The following is a 26,598-nucleotide window of genomic DNA, read 5'->3' on the forward strand; positions in this document are numbered from 1 at the left end:
GACACTGAGAGGAAAACAAACACAGTAATTCCCAAGGTCCCACCGAGATTTGAACTCGGATCGCTGGATTCAGAGTCCAGAGTGCTAACCATTACACCATGGAACCTACATACTTAGTGACATGATGAACGTCATTGCAGCAAAAAAAGAGCCTTTTAGAGAATGTATGCAATATTCTTTTATCTTATGCCTCCAGAGGAAGAATCCTATCCAAATGAGCTGTAAAGCAAAGAGTTTGCTATTGCGCAACAACCAACTAAACAGTTCCACATTTGCATAATATCCGTGGGCTAGGAATATGAGTTTGTTAAAATGATGCATGAGATCTCGATTCTCATTTCTGTTACAACTCTGTCAGGTTGCACCAGCAAGGGGCCCATGGTGTAATGGTTAGCAAAGAACATTACTGAAGGGCCCCTCGGCCAGCCAGAAAGCCAAAATGGAGATAACGGGCATGAACTGGTTGTGAATGAGCTTCAAAATGCGTTCACAGGTAATTGAACTGGTGATCTCCTCAGTTTATACACCTGGAACTCCTGTCAATAGCAACAGTCGGCAGCTGGGTTGCCAGACATTTCGTCGAAAAAAATTTGTCGACAGGACAATTGGTCGAAACCATTTGGTCGAAAACCAAATGGTCGAATTGCTTTGTTTTTTATTTTCACATTTTTTTTGGGGGGGGGGGTTTGGGGGGGTCCCCCCAACCCCCTTTTTTTCTAAAAACCCCTTTTTTTCCCTAAACTACAACCTAAAAAATATATATATAAATAAATAAAAAAATCGACCATTTGGCTTTCGACCAAATTACGTCGACCAAATGTCTTTCGACGAAATGTCTTTCGACGAAATGTCCGGACAGCGGCAGCTGGTCTGTGTCAGTAATGGCAATTTGATTTTGCCATTTTCACAACTCCCTAATAAATGAACAAAATGTTCCATTTGTAGGCACAGTTACATGCTATGGTATGTATACCATGCTTAATAACCACCATAGGAGGCTCAGAGCACCATCCGCATTCTTACGTACAAAACAGGTAAGGAAATAATCAGATCTTTTGCTCTGCAGGAGTCAGGCTTCTTTAAAGCCTGACAAAGTGGCAGAGTGCCATTGTAAACTGAGGCATGATGAAACCATGCCCAAGAACACAGGCAGGTTAAACCCTTCCACTCATGCCCCTAGGCCCCGATCGGCCACGAACGGCCAGGTTCTATAGACAGGGCAGCTGGCATGGATTATGGACACTTTTAACATAGGGTGGTTTTTCAACCTTATCTCCTCTGGGAGCAAAGCGCTGGACAGGGTTTCCTGTACGTTTTTGAGGTTCGCAGGGATCTATGTGTGGATGTTTCTTGGTGTGAAAAGCATGACACCTTTTGGGGTGACACCAGGCTCTTCTGGGAGTTAATTTGCATAATCTCTACTTTCTATTTTATGTGACATGGGCTGCAGTTACATTGTTCTGTTAATAGAGGGCAACACACAGGTCATAGTTCCAAAAAGGGGTGCACAGTCTGCTTGCTAGCTTACATTTACAGTTCTATTTGGGATTCACCGCCTTTTCATAAACTGAGTACTCTTCCGGAGTATTTCTAACTTATGTAGGTGTTTTGGGGGTGTTACGTGCCTTTGTATGACTGCTGCAAACCACTTGATATTAGACATTGATTGGAAACGACATAAAAAATCCTGACACATATTGTAAGCGGACATAAAATGACCTATATTAGCTAATATAAGTAAACAGACATCACTCCCCCCGCTCAACAAAAAGGGATGTATGCGTACACAAAAAATAAAAATGAAAAACAAGCAACTACTGCAGTTAAAATCTAAAAATGTAAATTCAGTTACATGATCATGACTCGGAAGGGGAAGTTAAAAAGTAAAAAAACACACAGTAGGAGAGAGGTTAGCTTTACATGCCATGAGGGAGGAAGAGGTCTTCCAAGCACTGTTGTGTATGTTGGTCAATCCCTCTGAAACGCAAAAGGGATGTGCACATAGAAATCAAAGCAGAGTCATCCAGAGAGACTATTTAATTCTTTTTTTTTCAAATTCTCAAAAGGAAGCTGCTATCAAATTGAACTATTCATCACAGCCACTGCTAGGAAATCTATGTGCATAAAATGACAATACACCCAAAGGAAAACAAAATATAGCTATAACATGTCAGATTACTAAATTCAGAGTCCAGCCTACTAACCATTAGACCATGGAACCTAAATACTTCCGCAAATGCTGAACTTCATTATGCCAAAACAGAGGCAGTCAGAAACAATATTTAATATTGCTTAATCATATGCCTCAAGAGGAAGAATTTGATCTACATGCTCTATAAAGCACAGAGATTGCTATAGCACAACGTCAATCGACAACATCGCTGTGTTTGTATGATATCAGTCAATTGGGACTATGAATCTGTAAAAATTGTAAATGTGCTCTATATTGCCATTTCTGATTCAACGCTCTCAGGTGCATCTTGCAAGGGTTCCATGGTGTAATGGTTAGCACTTTGGACTTTGAATCCAACGATCCGAGTTCAAGTCTCGGTGGGACTGTTATCTTGCTCTTACACTCCATTTTCTAATTTCTCAAATTACAATTCAACAGAGTTAATATTCAGAAGTTCAGTCGACTCTCTCTGCACGACATTACATTTAAATGCACTTTGGTGCCTGATGCCAATACAGTGATGCAACTACATATCGTTAATGTACAATCCCTAAGGTCAATCAGAGTGGGCACCCAGATATCTCTCAGAAACATTTTCCACAGATGAATAATGTCCAACCTTAACTCTATGAAAAGAAAAATGTACACACTATGTGCAGTAGATTCTCTGCTCACTGGAACATGCAGAAACAACATTGATGTGAAAAGATTGGAAAAAGCCCTATTTTATTAACATTAAAAAATGTTATACAATTATTTTGGTGAATCATATTCACTTTCACAATCATTCCTATGTTTCAAGCAATTTGATGGTCTTATTAAATGTGTAAAAAATGTAATTCTTTGAGTTGACAAACTGTATGGAGAGCAAACTTTTTATAACTTACAAGAGTTATGAGTTCTAGAAAGTAGTGCATTTACTGATCAAGTGCCCTTGTTTAAATGTACTTACTTTATTTGGATCACACCTTTCTCGAAAGAAGAAATAAACTCTAAATTATCAGGAAACAATTCAACTGATTTTAGGGGCCTCCTGGGCTTTCAATGCAAATCGCTGAGATCAAAAGCCAGTTTAATAGCCATTATACCTTGGAGCTTTGGAGATATGAGAGTGGGCAGTTTCTTTGTGGCAAAAGAGAGTCATCCCCAGAAACTATTAATATTCTTTGGTCAAAGAAGACTGCCATCAAAGTGGGCTGTAAAGCAAAGCTATTGCTGTTATATCTATCTGCAAATGAAAGGCAACTCTAAAAGAGAAGCAGCCCCAAGGTCCCACCGAGACTTGAACTCGGATCGCTGGATTCAGAGTCCAGAGTGCTAACCATTACACCATGGAACCCACATATTCAGTAGCATGATGCACTTCATTCTGGAAAAACAGAGCACATCAGAGAAAATATGTAATATTCCTATATCATTAAACTCCAGAGGAAGAATTTGATCCAAATGAGACATGAAGCCAATACTTTGCGATTGCACAGCATCCAACAGCAACAGTGCTGCTTCGATATAATATCAGTAAACGGTTACTATAGGTCAGTAAAAATCTTGACTGTGCCCTATATTCTCATTGCCCTTATGAAGCTCTGCTCAACAAGGGTTCCATGGTGTAATGGTTAGCACTTTGGACTTTGAATCCAGCGATCCGAGTTCAAGTCTCGGTGGAACCTCTCTCTTGCTCTAACACACTTTGTCTCCTTGTTGTCTATAAATTATAGGCCAAAGATAGTAATATTCATAAGGTTAGTGGTGTAGGGTATTCATTTTCGCTCTCACTCTCTGGCATAACTTTTCATAAAAATCCACTTTTGTGCCTAGCACCTTAACCTTTATGCATTTTTTTTAAATGTATGAACAGTGAGGTCATTCTGAGTCGATGGGCAGATCTGCATCGGAAACATACATAAAAGATTTGAAATTTTCAAACTTAACTCAATGTTAAGAAACATGCTCAATCGGTGACCCAATGGATTCTCTTTTTACTTGAAGATGCAGCAACAACATTAATAATACCATTTTGGGAAAAGCAGCTCTATTGTATCGCCATTCTCTTTCAAAATTGTTAAAGGGTTAATCCTATGAAAAGCGACCACATTCAGAATCAATGATATTAATCAAGCGTCTTAACAGCCTTTACATGTTTGTAAAATGAAGGTATCAGTTTGAGATGAAAAATAGAACGAAGAACACACTTTTCTTAATTCACAAAAGGCCTGAGGTGTATAAATACTGTTTGTACCGACCAAGGGCCCATTCGTGAATGTACTTACTTTAGTTGGATCATACCTTTCTTCAAAGAAGACATCCACAATAAACGATAAGGGAAAGGTTCGACTGATGGTAAACTCTTACAGAGATTTGAATGCAAATTATTGGATTCAACCTCCAGGGTGCTACCATTACACCATGGGTCTTTCACACCACAGAAAGTGGTGGGTTTCATTGTGGCTAAAGAGCGTCATCCATGGAAAATCTTTCTTTTTTCAAATGCACCCAGGGAATAATGCTATGAAAGTGGGCGACACAGCAGCGTCATTGCTATTAAAACAAGACACTGAGAGGAAAACAAACACAGTAATTCCCAAGGTCCCACCGAGATTTGAACTCGGATCGCTGGATTCAGAGTCCAGAGTGCTAACCATTACACCATGGAACCTACATACTTAGTGACATGATGAACGTCATTGCAGCAAAAAAAGAGCCTTTTAGAGAATGTATGCAATATTCTTTTATCTTATGCCTCCAGAGGAAGAATCCTATCCAAATGAGCTGTAAAGCAAAGAGTTTGCTATTGCGCAACAACCAACTAAACAGTTCCACATTTGCATAATATCCGTGGGCTAGGAATATGAGTTTGTTAAAATGATGCATGAGATCTCGATTCTCATTTCTGTTACAACTCTGTCAGGTTGCACCAGCAAGGGGCCCATGGTGTAATGGTTAGCAAAGAACATTACTGAAGGGCCCCTCGGCCAGCCAGAAAGCCAAAATGGAGAGAACGGGCATGAACTGGTTGTGAATGAGCTTCAAAATGCGTTCACAGGTAATTGAACTGGTGATCTCCTCAGTTTATACACCTGGAACTCCTGTCAATAGCAACAGTCGGCAGCTGGGTTGCCAGACATTTCGTCGAAAAAAATTTGTCGACAGGACAATTGGTCGAAACCATTTGGTCGAAAACCAAATGGTCGAATTGCTTTGTTTTTTATTTTCACATTTTTTTGGGGGGGGGTTTGGGGGGGTCCCCCCAACCCCCTTTTTTTCTAAAAACCCCTTTTTTTCCCTAAACTACAACCTAAAAAAAATATATATAAATAAATAAAAAAAACGACCATTTGGCTTTCGACCAAATTACGTCGACCAAATGTCTTTCGACGAAATGTCTTTCGACGAAATGTCCGGACAGCGGCAGCTGGTCTGTGTCAGTAATGGCAATTTGATTTTGCCATTTTCACAACTCCCTAATAAATGAACAAAATGTTCCATTTGTAGGCACAGTTACATGCTATGGTATGTATACCATGCTTAATAACCACCATAGGAGGCTCAGAGCACCATCCGCATTCTTACGTACAAAACATGTAAGGAAATAATCAGATCTTTTGCTCTGCAGGAGTCAGGCTTCTTTAAAGCCTGACAAAGTGGCAGAGTGCCATTGTAAACTGAGGCATGATGAAACCATGCCCAAGAACCCAGGCAGGTTAAACCCTTCCACTCATGCCCCTAGGCCCCGATCGGCCACGAACGGCCAGGTTCTATAGACAGGGCAGCTGGCATGGATTATGGACACTTTTAACATAGGGTGGTTTTTCAACCTTATCTCCTCTGGGAGCAAAGCGCTGGACAGGGTTTCCTGTACGTTTTTGAGGTTCGCAGGGATCTATGTGTGGATGTTTCTTGGTGTGAAAAGCATGACACCTTTTGGGGTGACACCAGGCTCTTCTGGGAGTTAATTTGCATAATCTCTACTTTCTATTTTATGTGACATGGGCTGCAGTTACATTGTTCTGTTAATAGAGGGCAACACACAGGTCATAGTTCCAAACAGGGGTGCACAGTCTGCTTGCTAGCTTACATTTACAGTTCTATTTGGGATTCACTGCCTTTTCATAAACTGAGTACTCTTCCGGAGTATTTCTAACTTATGTAGGTGTTTTGGGGGTGTTACGTGCCTTTGTATGACTGCTGCAAACCACTTGATATTAGACATTGATTGGAAACGACATAAAAAATCCTGACACATATTGTAAGCGGACATAAAATGACCTATATTAGCTAATATAAGTAAACAGACATCACTCCCCCCGCCCAACAAAAAGGGATGTATGCGTACACAAAAAATAAAAATGAAAAACAAGCAACTACTGCAGTTAAAATCTAAAAATGTAAATTCAGTTACATGATCATGACTCGGAAGGGGAAGTTAAAAAGTAAAAAAACACACGGTAGGAGAGAGGTTAGCTTTACATGCCATGAGGGAGGAAGAGGTCTTCCAAGCACTGTTGTGTATGTTGGTCAATCCCTCTGAAACGCAAAAGGGATGTGCACATAGAAATCAAAGCAGAGTCATCCAGAGAGACTATTTAATTCTTTTTTTTTCAAATTCTCAAAAGGAAGCTGCTATCAAATTGAACTATTCATCACAGCCACTGCTAGGAAATCTATGTGCATAAAATGACAATACACCCAAAGGAAAACAAAATATAGCTATAACATGTCAGATTACTAAATTCAGAGTCCAGCCTACTAACCATTAGACCATGGAACCTAAATACTTCCGCAAATGCTGAACTTCATTATGCCAAAACAGAGGCAGTCAGAAACAATATTTAATATTGCTTAATCATATGCCTCAAGAGGAAGAATTTGATCTACATGCTCTATAAAGCACAGAGATTGCTATAGCACAACGTCAATCGACAACATCGCTGTGTTTGTATGATATCAGTCAATTGGGACTATGAATCTGTAAAAATTGTAAATGTGCTCTATATTGCCATTTCTGATTCAACGCTCTCAGGTGCATCTTGCAAGGGTTCCATGGTGTAATGGTTAGCACTTTGGACTTTGAATCCAACGATCCGAGTTCAAGTCTCGGTGGGACCGTTATCTTGCTCTTACACTCCATTTTCTAATTTCTCAAATTACAATTCAACAGAGTTAATATTCAGAAGTTCAGTCGACTCTCTCTGCACGACATTACATTTAAATGCACTTTGGTGCCTGATGCCAATACAGTGATGCAACTACATATCGTTAATGTACAATCCCTAAGGTCAATCAGAGTGGGCACCCAGATATCTCTCAGAAACATTTTCCACAGATGAATAATGTCCAACCTTAACTCTATGAAAAGAAAAATGTACACACTATGTGCAGTAGATTCTCTGCTCACTGGAACATGCAGAAACAACATTGATGTGAAAAGATTGGAAAAAGCCCTATTTTATTAACATTAAAAAATGTTATACAATTATTTTGGTGAATCATATTCACTTTCACAATCATTCCTATGTTTCAAGCAATTTGATGGTCTTATTAAATGTGTAAAAAATGTAATTCTTTGAGTTGACAAACTGTATGGAGAGCAAACTTTTTATAACTTACAAGAGTTATGAGTTCTAGAAAGTAGTGCATTTACTGATCAAGTGCCCTTGTTTAAATGTACTTACTTTATTTGGATCACACCTTTCTCGAAAGAAGAAATAAACTCTAAATTATCAGGAAACAATTCAACTGATTTTAGGGGCCTCCTGGGCTTTCAATGCAAATCGCTGAGATCAAAAGCCAGTTTAATAGCCATTATACCTTGGAGCTTTGGAGATATGAGAGTGGGCAGTTTCTTTGTGGCAAAAGAGAGTCATCCCCAGAAACTATTAATATTCTTTGGTCAAAGAAGACTGCCATCAAAGTGGGCTGTAAAGCAAAGCTATTGCTGTTATATCTATCTGCAAATGAAAGGCAACTCTAAAAGAGAAGCAGCCCCAAGGTCCCACCGAGACTTGAACTCGGATCGCTGGATTCAGAGTCCAGAGTGCTAACCATTACACCATGGAACCCACATATTCAGTAGCATGATGCACTTCATTCTGGAAAAACAGAGCACATCAGAGAAAATATGTAATATTCCTATATCATTAAACTCCAGAGGAAGAATTTGATCCAAATGAGACATGAAGCCAATACTTTGCGATTGCACAGCATCCAACAGCAACAGTGCTGCTTCGATATAATATCAGTAAACGGTTACTATAGGTCAGTAAAAATCTTGACTGTGCCCTATATTCTCATTGCCCTTATGAAGCTCTGCTCAACAAGGGTTCCATGGTGTAATGGTTAGCACTTTGGACTTTGAATCAAGCGATCCGAGTTCAAGTCTCGGTGGAACCTCTCTCTTGCTCTAACACACTTTGTCTCCTTGTTGTCTTAAATTATAGGCCAAAGATAGTAATATTCATAAGGTTAGTGGTGTAGGGTATTCATTTTCGCTCTCACTCTCTGGCATAACTTTTCATAAAAATCCACTTTTGTGCCTAGCACCTTAACCTTTATGCATTTTTTTTAAATGTATGAACAGTGAGGTCATTCTGAGTCGATGGGCAGATCTGCATCGGAAACATACATAAAAGATTTGAAATTTTCAAACTTAACTCAATGTTAAGAAACATGCTCAATCGGTGACCCAATGGATTCTCTTTTTACTTGAAGATGCAGCAACAACATTAATAATACCATTTTGGGAAAAGCAGCTCTATTGTATCGCCATTCTCTTTCAAAATTGTTAAAGGGTTAATCCTATGAAAAGCGACCACATTCAGAATCAATGATATTAATCAAGCGTCTTAACAGCCTTTACATGTTTGTAAAATGAAGGTATCAGTTTGAGATGAAAAATAGAACGAAGAACACACTTTTCTTAATTCACAAAAGGCCTGAGGTGTATAAATACTGTTTGTACCGACCAAGGGCCCATTCGTGAATGTACTTACTTTAGTTGGATCATACCTTTCTTCAAAGAAGACATCCACAATAAACGATAAGGGAAAGGTTCGACTGATGGTAAACTCTTACAGAGATTTGAATGCAAATTATTGGATTCAACCTCCAGGGTGCTACCATTACACCATGGGTCTTTCACACCACAGAAAGTGGTGGGTTTCATTGTGGCTAAAGAGCGTCATCCATGGAAAATCTTTCTTTTTTCAAATGCACCCAGGGAATAATGCTATGAAAGTGGGCGACACAGCAGCGTCATTGCTATTAAAACAAGACACTGAGAGGAAAACAAACACAGTAATTCCCAAGGTCCCACCGAGATTTGAACTCGGATCGCTGGATTCAGAGTCCAGAGTGCTAACCATTACACCATGGAACCTACATACTTAGTGACATGATGAACGTCATTGCAGCAAAAAAAGAGCCTTTTAGAGAATGTATGCAATATTCTTTTATCTTATGCCTCCAGAGGAAGAATCCTATCCAAATGAGCTGTAAAGCAAAGAGTTTGCTATTGCGCAACAACCAACTAAACAGTTCCACATTTGCATAATATCCGTGGGCTAGGAATATGAGTTTGTTAAAATGATGCATGAGATCTCGATTCTCATTTCTGTTACAACTCTGTCAGGTTGCACCAGCAAGGGGCCCATGGTGTAATGGTTAGCAAAGAACATTACTGAAGGGCCCCTCGGCCAGCCAGAAAGCCAAAATGGAGAGAACGGGCATGAACTGGTTGTGAATGAGCTTCAAAATGCGTTCACAGGTAATTGAACTGGTGATCTCCTCAGTTTATACACCTGGAACTCCTGTCAATAGCAACAGTCGGCAGCTGGGTTGCCAGACATTTTGTCGAAAAAAATTTGTCGACAGGACAATTGGTCGAAACCATTTGGTCGAAAACCAAATGGTCGAATTGCTTTGTTTTTTATTTTCACATTTTTTTTGGGGGGGGGGTTTGGGGGGGTCCCCCCAACCCCCTTTTTTTCTAAAAACCCCTTTTTTTCCCTAAACTACAACCTAAAAAATATATATATAAATAAATAAAAAAACGACCATTTGGCTTTCGACCAAATTACGTCGACCAAATGTCTTTCGACGAAATGTCTTTCGACGAAATGTCCGGACAGCGGCAGCTGGTCTGTGTCAGTAATGGCAATTTGATTTTGCCATTTTCACAACTCCCTAATAAATGAACAAAATGTTCCATTTGTAGGCACAGTTACATGCTATGGTATGTATACCATGCTTAATAACCACCATAGGAGGCTCAGAGCACCATCCGCATTCTTACGTACAAAACATGTAAGGAAATAATCAGATCTTTTGCTCTGCAGGAGTCAGGCTTCTTTAAAGCCTGACAAAGTGGCAGAGTGCCATTGTAAACTGAGGCATGATGAAACCATGCCCAAGAACCCAGGCAGGTTAAACCCTTCCACTCATGCCCCTAGGCCCCGATCGGCCACGAACGGCCAGGTTCTATAGACAGGGCAGCTGGCATGGATTATGGACACTTTTAACATAGGGTGGTTTTTCAACCTTATCTCCTCTGGGAGCAAAGCGCTGGACAGGGTTTCCTGTACGTTTTTGAGGTTCGCAGGGATCTATGTGTGGATGTTTCTTGGTGTGAAAAGCATGACACCTTTTGGGGTGACACCAGGCTCTTCTGGGAGTTAATTTGCATAATCTCTACTTTCTATTTTATGTGACATGGGCTGCAGTTACATTGTTCTGTTAATAGAGGGCAACACACAGGTCATAGTTCCAAACAGGGGTGCACAGTCTGCTTGCTAGCTTACATTTACAGTTCTATTTGGGATTCACTGCCTTTTCATAAACTGAGTACTCTTCCGGAGTATTTCTAACTTATGTAGGTGTTTTGGGGGTGTTACGTGCCTTTGTATGACTGCTGCAAACCACTTGATATTAGACATTGATTGGAAACGACATAAAAAATCCTGACACATATTGTAAGCGGACATAAAATGACCTATATTAGCTAATATAAGTAAACAGACATCACTCCCCCCGCCCAACAAAAAGGGATGTATGCGTACACAAAAAATAAAAATGAAAAACAAGCAACTACTGCAGTTAAAATCTAAAAATGTAAATTCAGTTACATGATCATGACTCGGAAGGGGAAGTTAAAAAGTAAAAAAACACACGGTAGGAGAGAGGTTAGCTTTACATGCCATGAGGGAGGAAGAGGTCTTCCAAGCACTGTTGTGTATGTTGGTCAATCCCTCTGAAACGCAAAAGGGATGTGCACATAGAAATCAAAGCAGAGTCATCCAGAGAGACTATTTAATTCTTTTTTTTTCAAATTCTCAAAAGGAAGCTGCTATCAAATTGAACTATTCATCACAGCCACTGCTAGGAAATCTATGTGCATAAAATGACAATACACCCAAAGGAAAACAAAATATAGCTATAACATGTCAGATTACTAAATTCAGAGTCCAGCCTACTAACCATTAGACCATGGAACCTAAATACTTCCGCAAATGCTGAACTTCATTATGCCAAAACAGAGGCAGTCAGAAACAATATTTAATATTGCTTAATCATATGCCTCAAGAGGAAGAATTTGATCTACATGCTCTATAAAGCACAGAGATTGCTATAGCACAACGTCAATCGACAACATCGCTGTGTTTGTATGATATCAGTCAATTGGGACTATGAATCTGTAAAAATTGTAAATGTGCTCTATATTGCCATTTCTGATTCAACGCTCTCAGGTGCATCTTGCAAGGGTTCCATGGTGTAATGGTTAGCACTTTGGACTTTGAATCCAACGATCCGAGTTCAAGTCTCGGTGGGACCGTTATCTTGCTCTTACACTCCATTTTCTAATTTCTCAAATTACAATTCAACAGAGTTAATATTCAGAAGTTCAGTCGACTCTCTCTGCACGACATTACATTTAAATGCACTTTGGTGCCTGATGCCAATACAGTGATGCAACTACATATCGTTAATGTACAATCCCTAAGGTCAATCAGAGTGGGCACCCAGATATCTCTCAGAAACATTTTCCACAGATGAATAATGTCCAACCTTAACTCTATGAAAAGAAAAATGTACACACTATGTGCAGTAGATTCTCTGCTCACTGGAACATGCAGAAACAACATTGATGTGAAAAGATTGGAAAAAGCCCTATTTTATTAACATTAAAAAATGTTATACAATTATTTTGGTGAATCATATTCACTTTCACAATCATTCCTATGTTTCAAGCAATTTGATGGTCTTATTAAATGTGTAAAAAATGTAATTCTTTGAGTTGACAAACTGTATGGAGAGCAAACTTTTTATAACTTACAAGAGTTATGAGTTCTAGAAAGTAGTGCATTTACTGATCAAGTGCCCTTGTTTAAATGTACTTACTTTATTTGGATCACACCTTTCTCGAAAGAAGAAATAAACTCTAAATTATCAGGAAACAATTCAACTGATTTTAGGGGCCTCCTGGGCTTTCAATGCAAATCGCTGAGATCAAAAGCCAGTTTAATAGCCATTATACCTTGGAGCTTTGGAGATATGAGAGTGGGCAGTTTCTTTGTGGCAAAAGAGAGTCATCCCCAGAAACTATTAATATTCTTTGGTCAAAGAAGACTGCCATCAAAGTGGGCTGTAAAGCAAAGCTATTGCTGTTATATCTATCTGCAAATGAAAGGCAACTCTAAAAGAGAAGCAGCCCCAAGGTCCCACCGAGACTTGAACTCGGATCGCTGGATTCAGAGTCCAGAGTGCTAACCATTACACCCTGGAACCCACATATTCAGTAGCATGATGCACTTCATTCTGGAAAAACAGAGCACATCAGAGAAAATATGTAATATTCCTATATCATTAGACTCCAGAGGAAGAATTTGATCCAAATGAGACATGAAGCCAATACTTTGCGATTGCACAGCATCCAACAGCAACAGTGCTGCTTCGATATAATATCAGTAAACGGTTACTATAGGTCAGTAAAAATCTTGACTGTGCCCTATATTCTCATTGCCCTTATGAAGCTCTGCTCAACAAGGGTTCCATGGTGTAATGGTTAGCACTTTGGACTTTGAATCCAGCCATCCGAGTTCAAGTCTCGGTGGAACCTCTCTCTTGCTCTAACACACTTTGTCTCCTTGTTGTCTTAAATTATAGGCCAAAGATAGTAATATTCATAAGGTTAGTGGTGTAGGGTATTCATTTTCGCTCTCACTCTCTGGCATAACTTTTCATAAAAATCCACTTTTGTGCCTAGCACCTTAACCTTTATGCATTTTTTTTAAATGTATGAACAGTGAGGTCATTCTGAGTCGATGGGCAGATCTGCATCGGAAACATACATAAAAGATTTGAAATTTTCAAACTTAACTCAATGTTAAGAAACATGCTCAATCGGTGACCCAATGGATTCTCTTTTTACTTGAAGATGCAGCAACAACATTAATAATACCATTTTGGGAAAAGCAGCTCTATTGTATCGCCATTCTCTTTCAAAATTGTTAAAGGGTTAATCCTATGAAAAGCGACCACATTCAGAATCAATGATATTAATCAAGCGTCTTAACAGCCTTTACATGTTTGTAAAATGAAGGTATCAGTTTGAGATGAAAAATAGAACGAAGAACACACTTTTCTTAATTCACAAAAGGCCTGAGGTGTATAAATACTGTTTGTACCGACCAAGGGCCCATTCGTGAATGTACTTACTTTAGTTGGATCATACCTTTCTTCAAAGAAGACATCCACAATAAACGATAAGGGAAAGGTTCGACTGATGGTAAACTCTTACAGAGATTTGAATGCAAATTATTGGATTCAACCTCCAGGGTGCTACCATTACACCATGGGTCTTTCACACCACAGAAAGTGGTGGGTTTCATTGTGGCTAAAGAGCGTCATCCATGGAAAATCTTTCTTTTTTCAAATGCACCCAGGGAATAATGCTATGAAAGTGGGCGACACAGCAGCGTCATTGCTATTAAAACAAGACACTGAGAGGAAAACAAACACAGTAATTCCCAAGGTCCCACCGAGATTTGAACTCGGATCGCTGGATTCAGAGTCCAGAGTGCTAACCATTACACCATGGAACCTACATACTTAGTGACATGATGAACGTCATTGCAGCAAAAAAAGAGCCTTTTAGAGAATGTATGCAATATTCTTTTATCTTATGCCTCCAGAGGAAGAATCCTATCCAAATGAGCTGTAAAGCAAAGAGTTTGCTATTGCGCAACAACCAACTAAACAGTTCCACATTTGCATAATATCCGTGGGCTAGGAATATGAGTTTGTTAAAATGATGCATGAGATCTCGATTCTCATTTCTGTTACAACTCTGTCAGGTTGCACCAGCAAGGGGCCCATGGTGTAATGGTTAGCAAAGAACATTACTGAAGGGCCCCTCGGCCAGCCAGAAAGCCAAAATGGAGAGAACGGGCATGAACTGGTTGTGAATGAGCTTCAAAATGCGTTCACAGGTAATTGAACTGGTGATCTCCTCAGTTTATACACCTGGAACTCCTGTCAATAGCAACAGTCGGCAGCTGGGTTGCCAGACATTTTGTCGAAAAAAATTTGTCGACAGGACAATTGGTCGAAACCATTTGGTCGAAAACCAAATGGTCGAATTGCTTTGTTTTTTATTTTCACATTTTTTTTGGGGGGGGGGTTTGGGGGGGTCCCCCCAACCCCCTTTTTTTCTAAAAACCCCTTTTTTTCCCTAAACTACAACCTAAAAAATATATATATAAATAAATAAAAAAACGACCATTTGGCTTTCGACCAAATTACGTCGACCAAATGTCTTTCGACGAAATGTCTTTCGACGAAATGTCCGGACAGCGGCAGCTGGTCTGTGTCAGTAATGGCAATTTGATTTTGCCATTTTCACAACTCCCTAATAAATGAACAAAATGTTCCATTTGTAGGCACAGTTACATGCTATGGTATGTATACCATGCTTAATAACCACCATAGGAGGCTCAGAGCACCATCCGCATTCTTACGTACAAAACATGTAAGGAAATAATCAGATCTTTTGCTCTGCAGGAGTCAGGCTTCTTTAAAGCCTGACAAAGTGGCAGAGTGCCATTGTAAACTGAGGCATGATGAAACCATGCCCAAGAACCCAGGCAGGTTAAACCCTTCCACTCATGCCCCTAGGCCCCGATCGGCCACGAACGGCCAGGTTCTATAGACAGGGCAGCTGGCATGGATTATGGACACTTTTAACATAGGGTGGTTTTTCAACCTTATCTCCTCTGGGAGCAAAGCGCTGGACAGGGTTTCCTGTACGTTTTTGAGGTTCGCAGGGATCTATGTGTGGATGTTTCTTGGTGTGAAAAGCATGACACCTTTTGGGGTGACACCAGGCTCTTCTGGGAGTTAATTTGCATAATCTCTACTTTCTATTTTATGTGACATGGGCTGCAGTTACATTGTTCTGTTAATAGAGGGCAACACACAGGTCATAGTTCCAAACAGGGGTGCACAGTCTGCTTGCTAGCTTACATTTACAGTTCTATTTGGGATTCACTGCCTTTTCATAAACTGAGTACTCTTCCGGAGTATTTCTAACTTATGTAGGTGTTTTGGGGGTGTTACGTGCCTTTGTATGACTGCTGCAAACCACTTGATATTAGACATTGATTGGAAACGACATAAAAAATCCTGACACATATTGTAAGCGGACATAAAATGACCTATATTAGCTAATATAAGTAAACAGACATCACTCCCCCCGCCCAACAAAAAGGGATGTATGCGTACACAAAAAATAAAAATGAAAAACAAGCAACTACTGCAGTTAAAATCTAAAAATGTAAATTCAGTTACATGATCATGACTCGGAAGGGGAAGTTAAAAAGTAAAAAAACACACGGTAGGAGAGAGGTTAGCTTTACATGCCATGAGGGAGGAAGAGGTCTTCCAAGCACTGTTGTGTATGTTGGTCAATCCCTCTGAAACGCAAAAGGGATGTGCACATAGAAATCAAAGCAGAGTCATCCAGAGAGACTATTTAATTCTTTTTTTTTCAAATTCTCAAAAGGAAGCTGCTATCAAATTGAACTATTCATCACAGCCACTGCTAGGAAATCTATGTGCATAAAATGACAATACACCCAAAGGAAAACAAAATATAGCTATAACATGTCAGATTACTAAATTCAGAGTCCAGCCTACTAACCATTAGACCATGGAACCTAAATACTTCCGCAAATGCTGAACTTCATTATGCCAAAACAGAGGCAGTCAGAAACAATATTTAATATTGCTTAATCATATGCCTCAAGAGGAAGAATTTGATCTACATGCTCTATAAAGCACAGAGATTGCTATAGCACAACGTCAATCGACAACATCGCTGTGTTTGTATGATATCAGTCAATTGGGACTATGAATCTGTAAAAATTGTAAATGTGCTCTATATTGCCATTTCTGATTCAACGCTCTCAGGTGCATCTTGCAAGGGTTCCATGGTGTAATGGTTAGCACTTTGGACTTTGAATCCAACGATCCGAGTTCAAGTCTCGGTGGGACCGTTATCTTGCTCTTACACTCCATTTTCTAATTTCTCAAATTACAATTCAACAGAGTTAATATTCAGAAGTTCAGTCGACTCTCTCTGCACGACATTACATTTAAATGCACTTTGGTGCCTGATGCCAATACAGTGATGCAACTACATATCGTTAATGTACAATCCCTAAGGTCAATCAGAGTGGGCACCCAGATATCTCTCAGAAACATTTTCCACAGATGAATAATGTCCAACCTTAACTCTATGAAAAGAAAAATGTACACACTATGTGCAGTAGATTCTCTGCTCACTGGAACATGCAGAAACAACATTGATGTGAAAAGATTGGAAAAAGCCCTATTTTATTAACATTAAAAAATGTTATACAATTATTTTGGTGAATCATATTCACTTTCACAATCATTCCTATGTTTCAAGCAATTTGATGGTCTTATTAAATGTGTAAAAAATGTAATTCTTTGAGTTGACAAACTGTATGGAGAGCAAACTTTTTATAACTTACAAGAGTTATGAGTTCTAGAAAGTAGTGCATTTACTGATCAAGTGCCCTTGTTTAAATGTACTTACTTTATTTGGATCACACCTTTCTCGAAAGAAGAAATAAACTCTAAATTATCAGGAAACAATTCAACTGATTTTAGGGGCCTCCTGGGCTTTCAATGCAAATCGCTGAGATCAAAAGCCAGTTTAATAGCCATTATACCTTGGAGCTTTGGAGATATGAGAGTGGGCAGTTTCTTTGTGGCAAAAGAGAGTCATCCCCAGAAACTATTAATATTCTTTGGTCAAAGAAGACTGCCATCAAAGTGGGCTGTAAAGCAAAGCTATTGCTGTTATATCTATCTGCAAATGAAAGGCAACTCTAAAAGAGAAGCAGCCCCAAGGTCCCACCGAGACTTGAACTCGGATCGCTGGATTCAGAGTCCAGAGTGCTAACCATTACACCCTGGAACCCACATATTCAGTAGCATGATGCACTTCATTCTGGAAAAACAGAGCACATCAGAGAAAATATGTAATATTCCTATATCATTAGACTCCAGAGGAAGAATTTGATCCAAATGAGACATGAAGCCAATACTTTGCGATTGCACAGCATCCAACAGCAACAGTGCTGCTTCGATATAATATCAGTAAACGGTTACTATAGGTCAGTAAAAATCTTGACTGTGCCCTATATTCTCATTGCCCTTATGAAGCTCTGCTCAACAAGGGTTCCATGGTGTAATGGTTAGCACTTTGGACTTTGAATCCAGCCATCCGAGTTCAAGTCTCGGTGGAACCTCTCTCTTGCTCTAACACACTTTGTCTCCTTGTTGTCTTAAATTATAGGCCAAAGATAGTAATATTCATAAGGTTAGTGGTGTAGGGTATTCATTTTCGCTCTCACTCTCTGGCATAACTTTTCATAAAAATCCACTTTTGTGCCTAGCACCTTAACCTTTATGCATTTTTTTTAAATGTATGAACAGTGAGGTCATTCTGAGTCGATGGGCAGATCTGCATCGGAAACATACATAAAAGATTTGAAATTTTCAAACTTAACTCAATGTTAAGAAACATGCTCAATCGGTGACCCAATGGATTCTCTTTTTACTTGAAGATGCAGCAACAACATTAATAATACCATTTTGGGAAAAGCAGCTCTATTGTATCGCCATTCTCTTTCAAAATTGTTAAAGGGTTAATCCTATGAAAAGCGACCACATTCAGAATCAATGATATTAATCAAGCGTCTTAACAGCCTTTACATGTTTGTAAAATGAAGGTATCAGTTTGAGATGAAAAATAGAACGAAGAACACACTTTTCTTAATTCACAAAAGGCCTGAGGTGTATAAATACTGTTTGTACCGACCAAGGGCCCATTCGTGAATGTACTTACTTTAGTTGGATCATACCTTTCTTCAAAGAAGACATCCACAATAAACGATAAGGGAAAGGTTCGACTGATGGTAAACTCTTACAGAGATTTGAATGCAAATTATTGGATTCAACCTCCAGGGTGCTACCATTACACCATGGGTCTTTCACACCACAGAAAGTGGTGGGTTTCATTGTGGCTAAAGAGCGTCATCCATGGAAAATCTTTCTTTTTTCAAATGCACCCAGGGAATAATGCTATGAAAGTGGGCGACACAGCAGCGTCATTGCTATTAAAACAAGACACTGAGAGGAAAACAAACACAGTAATTCCCAAGGTCCCACCGAGATTTGAACTCGGATCGCTGGATTCAGAGTCCAGAGTGCTAACCATTACACCATGGAACCTACATACTTAGTGACATGATGAACGTCATTGCAGCAAAAAAAGAGCCTTTTAGAGAATGTATGCAATATTCTTTTATCTTATGCCTCCAGAGGAAGAATCCTATCCAAATGAGCTGTAAAGCAAAGAGTTTGCTATTGCGCAACAACCAACTAAACAGTTCCACATTTGCATAATATCCGTGGGCTAGGAATATGAGTTTGTTAAAATGATGCATGAGATCTCGATTCTCATTTCTGTTACAACTCTGTCAGGTTGCACCAGCAAGGGGCCCATGGTGTAATGGTTAGCAAAGAACATTACTGAAGGGCCCCTCGGCCAGCCAGAAAGCCAAAATGGAGAGAACGGGCATGAACTGGTTGTGAATGAGCTTCAAAATGCGTTCACAGGTAATTGAACTGGTGATCTCCTCAGTTTATACACCTGGAACTCCTGTCAATAGCAACAGTCGGCAGCTGGGTTGCCAGACATTTCGTCGAAAAAAATTTGTCGACAGGACAATTGGTCGAAACCATTTGGTCGAAAACCAAATGGTCGAATTGCTTTGTTTTTTATTTTCACATTTTTTGGGGGGGGGGGTTTGGGGGGGTCCCCCCAACCCCCTTTTTTTCTAAAAACCCCTTTTTTTCCCTAAACTACAACCTAAAAAAAATATATATAAATAAATAAAAAAAACGACCATTTGGCTTTCGACCAAATTACGTCGACCAAATGTCTTTCGACGAAATGTCTTTCGACGAAATGTCCGGACAGCGGCAGCTGGTCTGTGTCAGTAATGGCAATTTGATTTTGCCATTTTCACAACTCCCTAATAAATGAACAAAATGTTCCATTTGTAGGCACAGTTACATGCTATGGTATGTATACCATGCTTAATAACCACCATAGGAGGCTCAGAGCACCATCCGCATTCTTACGTACAAAACATGTAAGGAAATAATCAGATCTTTTGCTCTGCAGGAGTCAGGCTTCTTTAAAGCCTGACAAAGTGGCAGAGTGCCATTGTAAACTGAGGCATGATGAAACCATGCCCAAGAACCCAGGCAGGTTAAACCCTTCCACTCATGCCCCTAGGCCCCGATCGGCCACGAACGGCCAGGTTCTATAGACAGGGCAGCTGGCATGGATTATGGACACTTTTAACATAGGGTGGTTTTTCAACCTTATCTCCTCTGGGAGCAAAGCGCTGGACAGGGTTTCCTGTACGTTTTTGAGGTTCGCAGGGATCTATGTGTGGATGTTTCTTGGTGTGAAAAGCATGACACCTTTTGGGGTGACACCAGGCTCTTCTGGGAGTTAATTTGCATAATCTCTACTTTCTATTTTATGTGACATGGGCTGCAGTTACATTGTTCTGTTAATAGAGGGCAACACACAGGTCATAGTTCCAAACAGGGGTGCACAGTCTGCTTGCTAGCTTACATTTACAGTTCTATTTGGGATTCACTGCCTTTTCATAAACTGAGTACTCTTCCGGAGTATTTCTAACTTATGTAGGTGTTTTGGGGGTGTTACGTGCCTTTGTATGACTGCTGCAAACCACTTGATATTAGACATTGATTGGAAACGACATAAAAAATCCTGACACATATTGTAAGCGGACATAAAATGACCTATATTAGCTAATATAAGTAAACAGACATCACTCCCCCCGCCCAACAAAAAGGGATGTATGCGTACACAAAAAATAAAAATGAAAAACAAGCAACTACTGCAGTTAAAATCTAAAAATGTAAATTCAGTTACATGATCATGACTCGGAAGGGGAAGTTAAAAAGTAAAAAAACACACGGTAGGAGAGAGGTTAGCTTTACATGCCATGAGGGAGGAAGAGGTCTTCCAAGCACTGTTGTGTATGTTGGTCAATCCCTCTGAAACGCAAAAGGGATGTGCACATAGAAATCAAAGCAGAGTCATCCAGAGAGACTATTTAATTCTTTTTTTTTCAAATTCTCAAAAGGAAGCTGCTATCAAATTGAACTATTCATCACAGCCACTGCTAGGAAATCTATGTGCATAAAATGACAATACACCCAAAGGAAAACAAAATATAGCTATAACATGTCAGATTACTAAATTCAGAGTCCAGCCTACTAACCATTAGACCATGGAACCTAAATACTTCCGCAAATGCTGAACTTCATTATGCCAAAACAGAGGCAGTCAGAAACAATATTTAATATTGCTTAATCATATGCCTCAAGAGGAAGAATTTGATCTACATGCTCTATAAAGCACAGAGATTGCTATAGCACAACGTCAATCGACAACATCGCTGTGTTTGTATGATATCAGTCAATTGGGACTATGAATCTGTAAAAATTGTAAATGTGCTCTATATTGCCATTTCTGATTCAACGCTCTCAGGTGCATCTTGCAAGGGTTCCATGGTGTAATGGTTAGCACTTTGGACTTTGAATCCAACGATCCGAGTTCAAGTCTCGGTGGGACCGTTATCTTGCTCTTACACTCCATTTTCTAATTTCTCAAATTACAATTCAACAGAGTTAATATTCAGAAGTTCAGTCGACTCTCTCTGCACGACATTACATTTAAATGCACTTTGGTGCCTGATGCCAATACAGTGATGCAACTACATATCGTTAATGTACAATCCCTAAGGTCAATCAGAGTGGGCACCCAGATATCTCTCAGAAACATTTTCCACAGATGAATAATGTCCAACCTTAACTCTATGAAAAGAAAAATGTACACACTATGTGCAGTAGATTCTCTGCTCACTGGAACATGCAGAAACAACATTGATGTGAAAAGATTGGAAAAAGCCCTATTTTATTAACATTAAAAAATGTTATACAATTATTTTGGTGAATCATATTCACTTTCACAATCATTCCTATGTTTCAAGCAATTTGATGGTCTTATTAAATGTGTAAAAAATGTAATTCTTTGAGTTGACAAACTGTATGGAGAGCAAACTTTTTATAACTTACAAGAGTTATGAGTTCTAGAAAGTAGTGCATTTACTGATCAAGTGCCCTTGTTTAAATGTACTTACTTTATTTGGATCACACCTTTCTCGAAAGAAGAAATAAACTCTAAATTATCAGGAAACAATTCAACTGATTTTAGGGGCCTCCTGGGCTTTCAATGCAAATCGCTGAGATCAAAAGCCAGTTTAATAGCCATTATACCTTGGAGCTTTGGAGATATGAGAGTGGGCAGTTTCTTTGTGGCAAAAGAGAGTCATCCCCAGAAACTATTAATATTCTTTGGTCAAAGAAGACTGCCATCAAAGTGGGCTGTAAAGCAAAGCTATTGCTGTTATATCTATCTGCAAATGAAAGGCAACTCTAAAAGAGAAGCAGCCCCAAGGTCCCACCGAGACTTGAACTCGGATCGCTGGATTCAGAGTCCAGAGTGCTAACCATTACACCATGGAACCCACATATTCAGTAGCATGATGCACTTCATTCTGGAAAAACAGAGCACATCAGAGAAAATATGTAATATTCCTATATCATTAGACTCCAGAGGAAGAATTTGATCCAAATGAGACATGAAGCCAATACTTTGCGATTGCACAGCATCCAACAGCAACAGTGCTGCTTCGATATAATATCAGTAAACGGTTACTATAGGTCAGTAAAAATCTTGACTGTGCCCTATATTCTCATTGCCCTTATGAAGCTCTGCTCAACAAGGGTTCCATGGTGTAATGGTTAGCACTTTGGACTTTGAATCCAGCGATCCGAGTTCAAGTCTCGGTGGAACCTCTCTCTTGCTCTAACACACTTTGTCTCCTTGTTGTCTTAAATTATAGGCCAAAGATAGTAATATTCATAAGGTTAGTGGTGTAGGGTATTCATTTTCGCTCTCACTCTCTGGCATAACTTTTCATAAAAATCCACTTTTGTGCCTAGCACCTTAACCTTTATGCATTTTTTTTAAATGTATGAACAGTGAGGTCATTCTGAGTCGATGGGCAGATCTGCATCGGAAACATACATAAAAGATTTGAAATTTTCAAACTTAACTCAATGTTAAGAAACATGCTCAATCGGTGACCCAATGGATTCTCTTTTTACTTGAAGATGCAGCAACAACATTAATAATACCATTTTGGGAAAAGCAGCTCTATTGTATCGCCATTCTCTTTCAAAATTGTTAAAGGGTTAATCCTATGAAAAGCGACCACATTCAGAATCAATGATATTAATCAAGCGTCTTAACAGCCTTTACATGTTTGTAAAATGAAGGTATCAGTTTGAGATGAAAAATAGAACGAAGAACACACTTTTCTTAATTCACAAAAGGCCTGAGGTGTATAAATACTGTTTGTACCGACCAAGGGCCCATTCGTGAATGTACTTACTTTAGTTGGATCATACCTTTCTTCAAAGAAGACATCCACAATAAACGATAAGGGAAAGGTTCGACTGATGGTAAACTCTTACAGAGATTTGAATGCAAATTATTGGATTCAACCTCCAGGGTGCTACCATTACACCATGGGTCTTTCACACCACAGAAAGTGGTGGGTTTCATTGTGGCTAAAGAGCGTCATCCATGGAAAATCTTTCTTTTTTCAAATGCACCCAGGGAATAATGCTATGAAAGTGGGCGACACAGCAGCGTCATTGCTATTAAAACAAGACACTGAGAGGAAAACAAACACAGTAATTCCCAAGGTCCCACCGAGATTTGAACTCGGATCGCTGGATTCAGAGTCCAGAGTGCTAACCATTACACCATGGAACCTACATACTGAGTGACATGATGAACGTCATTGCAGCAAAAAAAGAGCCTTTTAGAGAATGTATGCAATATTCTTTTATCTTATGCCTCCAGAGGAAGAATCCTATCCAAATGAGCTGTAAAGCAAAGAGTTTGCTATTGCGCAACAACCAACTAAACAGTTCCACATTTGCATAATATCCGTGGGCTAGGAATATGAGTTTGTTAAAATGATGCATGAGATCTCGATTCTCATTTCTGTTACAACTCTGTCAGGTTGCACCAGCAAGGGGCCCATGGTGTAATGGTTAGCAAAGAACATTACTGAAGGGCCCCTCGGCCAGCCAGAAAGCCAAAATGGAGAGAACGGGCATGAACTGGTTGTGAATGAGCTTCAAAATGCGTTCACAGGTAATTGAACTGGTGATCTCCTCAGTTTATACACCTGGAACTCCTGTCAATAGCAACAGTCGGCAGCTGGGTTGCCAGACATTTCGTCGAAAAAAATTTGTCGACAGGACAATTGGTCGAAACCATTTGGTCGAAAACCAAATGGTCGAATTGCTTTGTTTTTTATTTTCACATTTTTTTTTGGGGGGGGGGTTTGGGGGGGTCCCCCCAACCCCCTTTTTTTCTAAAAACCCCTTTTTTTCCCTAAACTACAACCTAAAAAAAATATATATAAATAAATAAAAAAAACGACCATTTGGCTTTCGACCAAATTACGTCGACCAAATGTCTTTCGACGAAATGTCTTTCGACGAAATGTCCGGACAGCGGCAGCTGGTCTGTGTCAGTAATGGCAATTTGATTTTGCCATTTTCACAACTCCCTAATAAATGAACAAAATGTTCCATTTGTAGGCACAGTTACATGCTATGGTATGTATACCATGCTTAATAACCACCATAGGAGGCTCAGAGCACCATCCGCATTCTTACGTACAAAACAGGTAAGGAAATAATCAGATCTTTTGCTCTGCAGGAGTCAGGCTTCTTTAAAGCCTGACAAAGTGGCAGAGTGCCATTGTAAACTGAGGCATGATGAAACCATGCCCAAGAACACAGGCAGGTTAAACCCTTCCACTCATGCCCCTAGGCCCCGATCGGCCACGAACGGCCAGGTTCTATAGACAGGGCAGCTGGCATGGATTATGGACACTTTTAACATAGGGTGGTTTTTCAACCTTATCTCCTCTGGGAGCAAAGCGCTGGACAGGGTTTCCTGTACGTTTTTGAGGTTCGCAGGGATCTATGTGTGGATGTTTCTTGGTGTGAAAAGCATGACACCTTTTGGGGTGACACCAGGCTCTTCTGGGAGTTAATTTGCATAATCTCTACTTTCTATTTTATGTGACATGGGCTGCAGTTACATTGTTCTGTTAATAGAGGGCAACACACAGGTCATAGTTCCAAACAGGGGTGCACAGTCTGCTTGCTAGCTTACATTTACAGTTCTATTTGGGATTCACCGCCTTTTCATAAACTGAGTACTCTTCCGGAGTATTTCTAACTTATGTAGGTGTTTTGGGGGTGTTACGTGCCTTTGTATGACTGCTGCAAACCACTTGATATTAGACATTGATTGGAAACGACATAAAAAATCCTGACACATATTGTAAGCGGACATAAAATGACCTATATTAGCTAATATAAGTAAACAGACATCACTCCCCCCGCCCAACAAAAAGGGATGTATGCGTACACAAAAAATAAAAATGAAAAACAAGCAACTACTGCAGTTAAAATCTAAAAATGTAAATTCAGTTACATGATCATGACTCGGAAGGGGAAGTTAAAAAGTAAAAAAACACACGGTAGGAGAGAGGTTAGCTTTACATGCCATGAGGGAGGAAGAGGTCTTCCAAGCACTGTTGTGTATGTTGGTCAATCCCTCTGAAACGCAAAAGGGATGTGCACATAGAAATCAAAGCAGAGTCATCCAGAGAGATTATTTAATTCTTTTTTTTTCAAATTCTCAAAAGGAAGCTGCTATCAAATTGAACTATTCATCACAGCCACTGCTAGGAAATCTATGTGCATAAAATGACAATACACCCAAAGGAAAACAAAATATAGCTATAACATGTCAGATTACTAAATTCAGAGTCCAGCCTACTAACCATTAGACCATGGAACCTAAATACTTCCGCAAATGCTGAACTTCATTATGCCAAAACAGAGGCAGTCAGAAACAATATTTAATATTGCTTAATCATATGCCTCAAGAGGAAGAATTTGATCTACATGCTCTATAAAGCACAGAGATTGCTATAGCACAACGTCAATCGACAACATCGCTGTGTTTGTATGATATCAGTCAATTGGGACTATGAATCTGTAAAAATTGTAAATGTGCTCTATATTGCCATTTCTGATTCAACGCTCTCAGGTGCATCTTGCAAGGGTTCCATGGTGTAATGGTTAGCACTTTGGACTTTGAATCCAACGATCCGAGTTCAAGTCTCGGTGGGACCGTTATCTTGCTCTTACACTCCATTTTCTAATTTCTCAAATTACAATTCAACAGAGTTAATATTCAGAAGTTCAGTCGACTCTCTCTGCACGACATTACATTTAAATGCACTTTGGTGCCTGATGCCAATACAGTGATGCAACTACATATCGTTAATGTACAATCCCTAAGGTCAATCAGAGTGGGCACCCAGATATCTCTCAGAAACATTTTCCACAGATGAATAATGTCCAACCTTAACTCTATGAAAAGAAAAATGTACACACTATGTGCAGTAGATTCTCTGCTCACTGGAACATGCAGAAACAACATTGATGTGAAAAGATTGGAAAAAGCCCTATTTTATTAACATTAAAAAATGTTATACAATTATTTTGGTGAATCATATTCACTTTCACAATCATTCCTATGTTTCAAGCAATTTGATGGTCTTATTAAA

General features: G+C 39.5%; 22 non-coding genes across 22 annotated transcripts; 11 read left to right on the forward strand and 11 right to left on the reverse strand.

Annotated features, from left to right (window-relative positions):
* Positions 1–34: 34 nt before the first annotated feature.
* On the reverse strand, positions 35–106 carry TRNAQ-CUG (transfer RNA glutamine (anticodon CUG)). The gene has a single exon. It is a non-coding gene; the product is annotated as a tRNA-Gln (tRNA).
* A 2,381-nt stretch (positions 107–2,487) lies between these two features.
* Positions 2,488–2,559, forward strand: TRNAQ-UUG (transfer RNA glutamine (anticodon UUG)). Its single transcript has one exon. It is a non-coding gene; the product is annotated as a tRNA-Gln (tRNA).
* An 881-nt stretch (positions 2,560–3,440) lies between these two features.
* TRNAQ-CUG (transfer RNA glutamine (anticodon CUG)) lies at positions 3,441–3,512 on the reverse strand. The gene has a single exon. It is a non-coding gene; the product is annotated as a tRNA-Gln (tRNA).
* Positions 3,513–3,771: 259 nt separating this feature from the next.
* Positions 3,772–3,843, forward strand: TRNAQ-UUG (transfer RNA glutamine (anticodon UUG)). Its single transcript has one exon. It is a non-coding gene; the product is annotated as a tRNA-Gln (tRNA).
* Positions 3,844–4,757: 914 nt separating this feature from the next.
* Positions 4,758–4,829, reverse strand: TRNAQ-CUG (transfer RNA glutamine (anticodon CUG)). Its single transcript has one exon. It is a non-coding gene; the product is annotated as a tRNA-Gln (tRNA).
* Positions 4,830–7,207: 2,378 nt separating this feature from the next.
* TRNAQ-UUG (transfer RNA glutamine (anticodon UUG)) lies at positions 7,208–7,279 on the forward strand. Its single transcript has one exon. It is a non-coding gene; the product is annotated as a tRNA-Gln (tRNA).
* An 881-nt stretch (positions 7,280–8,160) lies between these two features.
* TRNAQ-CUG (transfer RNA glutamine (anticodon CUG)) lies at positions 8,161–8,232 on the reverse strand. The gene has a single exon. It is a non-coding gene; the product is annotated as a tRNA-Gln (tRNA).
* Positions 8,233–8,491: 259 nt separating this feature from the next.
* On the forward strand, positions 8,492–8,563 carry TRNAQ-UUG (transfer RNA glutamine (anticodon UUG)). Its single transcript has one exon. It is a non-coding gene; the product is annotated as a tRNA-Gln (tRNA).
* A 913-nt stretch (positions 8,564–9,476) lies between these two features.
* TRNAQ-CUG (transfer RNA glutamine (anticodon CUG)) lies at positions 9,477–9,548 on the reverse strand. Its single transcript has one exon. It is a non-coding gene; the product is annotated as a tRNA-Gln (tRNA).
* Positions 9,549–11,927: 2,379 nt separating this feature from the next.
* On the forward strand, positions 11,928–11,999 carry TRNAQ-UUG (transfer RNA glutamine (anticodon UUG)). The gene has a single exon. It is a non-coding gene; the product is annotated as a tRNA-Gln (tRNA).
* Positions 12,000–12,880: 881 nt separating this feature from the next.
* TRNAQ-CUG (transfer RNA glutamine (anticodon CUG)) lies at positions 12,881–12,952 on the reverse strand. The gene has a single exon. It is a non-coding gene; the product is annotated as a tRNA-Gln (tRNA).
* A 259-nt stretch (positions 12,953–13,211) lies between these two features.
* Positions 13,212–13,283, forward strand: TRNAQ-UUG (transfer RNA glutamine (anticodon UUG)). Its single transcript has one exon. It is a non-coding gene; the product is annotated as a tRNA-Gln (tRNA).
* Positions 13,284–14,196: 913 nt separating this feature from the next.
* Positions 14,197–14,268, reverse strand: TRNAQ-CUG (transfer RNA glutamine (anticodon CUG)). The gene has a single exon. It is a non-coding gene; the product is annotated as a tRNA-Gln (tRNA).
* Positions 14,269–16,647: 2,379 nt separating this feature from the next.
* TRNAQ-UUG (transfer RNA glutamine (anticodon UUG)) lies at positions 16,648–16,719 on the forward strand. Its single transcript has one exon. It is a non-coding gene; the product is annotated as a tRNA-Gln (tRNA).
* An 881-nt stretch (positions 16,720–17,600) lies between these two features.
* On the reverse strand, positions 17,601–17,672 carry TRNAQ-CUG (transfer RNA glutamine (anticodon CUG)). Its single transcript has one exon. It is a non-coding gene; the product is annotated as a tRNA-Gln (tRNA).
* Positions 17,673–17,931: 259 nt separating this feature from the next.
* TRNAQ-UUG (transfer RNA glutamine (anticodon UUG)) lies at positions 17,932–18,003 on the forward strand. Its single transcript has one exon. It is a non-coding gene; the product is annotated as a tRNA-Gln (tRNA).
* Positions 18,004–18,916: 913 nt separating this feature from the next.
* On the reverse strand, positions 18,917–18,988 carry TRNAQ-CUG (transfer RNA glutamine (anticodon CUG)). Its single transcript has one exon. It is a non-coding gene; the product is annotated as a tRNA-Gln (tRNA).
* A 2,379-nt stretch (positions 18,989–21,367) lies between these two features.
* TRNAQ-UUG (transfer RNA glutamine (anticodon UUG)) lies at positions 21,368–21,439 on the forward strand. The gene has a single exon. It is a non-coding gene; the product is annotated as a tRNA-Gln (tRNA).
* An 881-nt stretch (positions 21,440–22,320) lies between these two features.
* Positions 22,321–22,392, reverse strand: TRNAQ-CUG (transfer RNA glutamine (anticodon CUG)). Its single transcript has one exon. It is a non-coding gene; the product is annotated as a tRNA-Gln (tRNA).
* Positions 22,393–22,651: 259 nt separating this feature from the next.
* TRNAQ-UUG (transfer RNA glutamine (anticodon UUG)) lies at positions 22,652–22,723 on the forward strand. The gene has a single exon. It is a non-coding gene; the product is annotated as a tRNA-Gln (tRNA).
* Positions 22,724–23,636: 913 nt separating this feature from the next.
* Positions 23,637–23,708, reverse strand: TRNAQ-CUG (transfer RNA glutamine (anticodon CUG)). The gene has a single exon. It is a non-coding gene; the product is annotated as a tRNA-Gln (tRNA).
* A 2,381-nt stretch (positions 23,709–26,089) lies between these two features.
* Positions 26,090–26,161, forward strand: TRNAQ-UUG (transfer RNA glutamine (anticodon UUG)). The gene has a single exon. It is a non-coding gene; the product is annotated as a tRNA-Gln (tRNA).
* Positions 26,162–26,598: the final 437 nt, after the last annotated feature.

This window comes from Ambystoma mexicanum, chromosome 5p (assembly GCF_040938575.1).
Source record: "Ambystoma mexicanum isolate Mex_15411 chromosome 5p, UKY_AmexF1_1, whole genome shotgun sequence".
Taxonomy (NCBI): Eukaryota; Metazoa; Chordata; class Amphibia; order Caudata; family Ambystomatidae; genus Ambystoma; species Ambystoma mexicanum.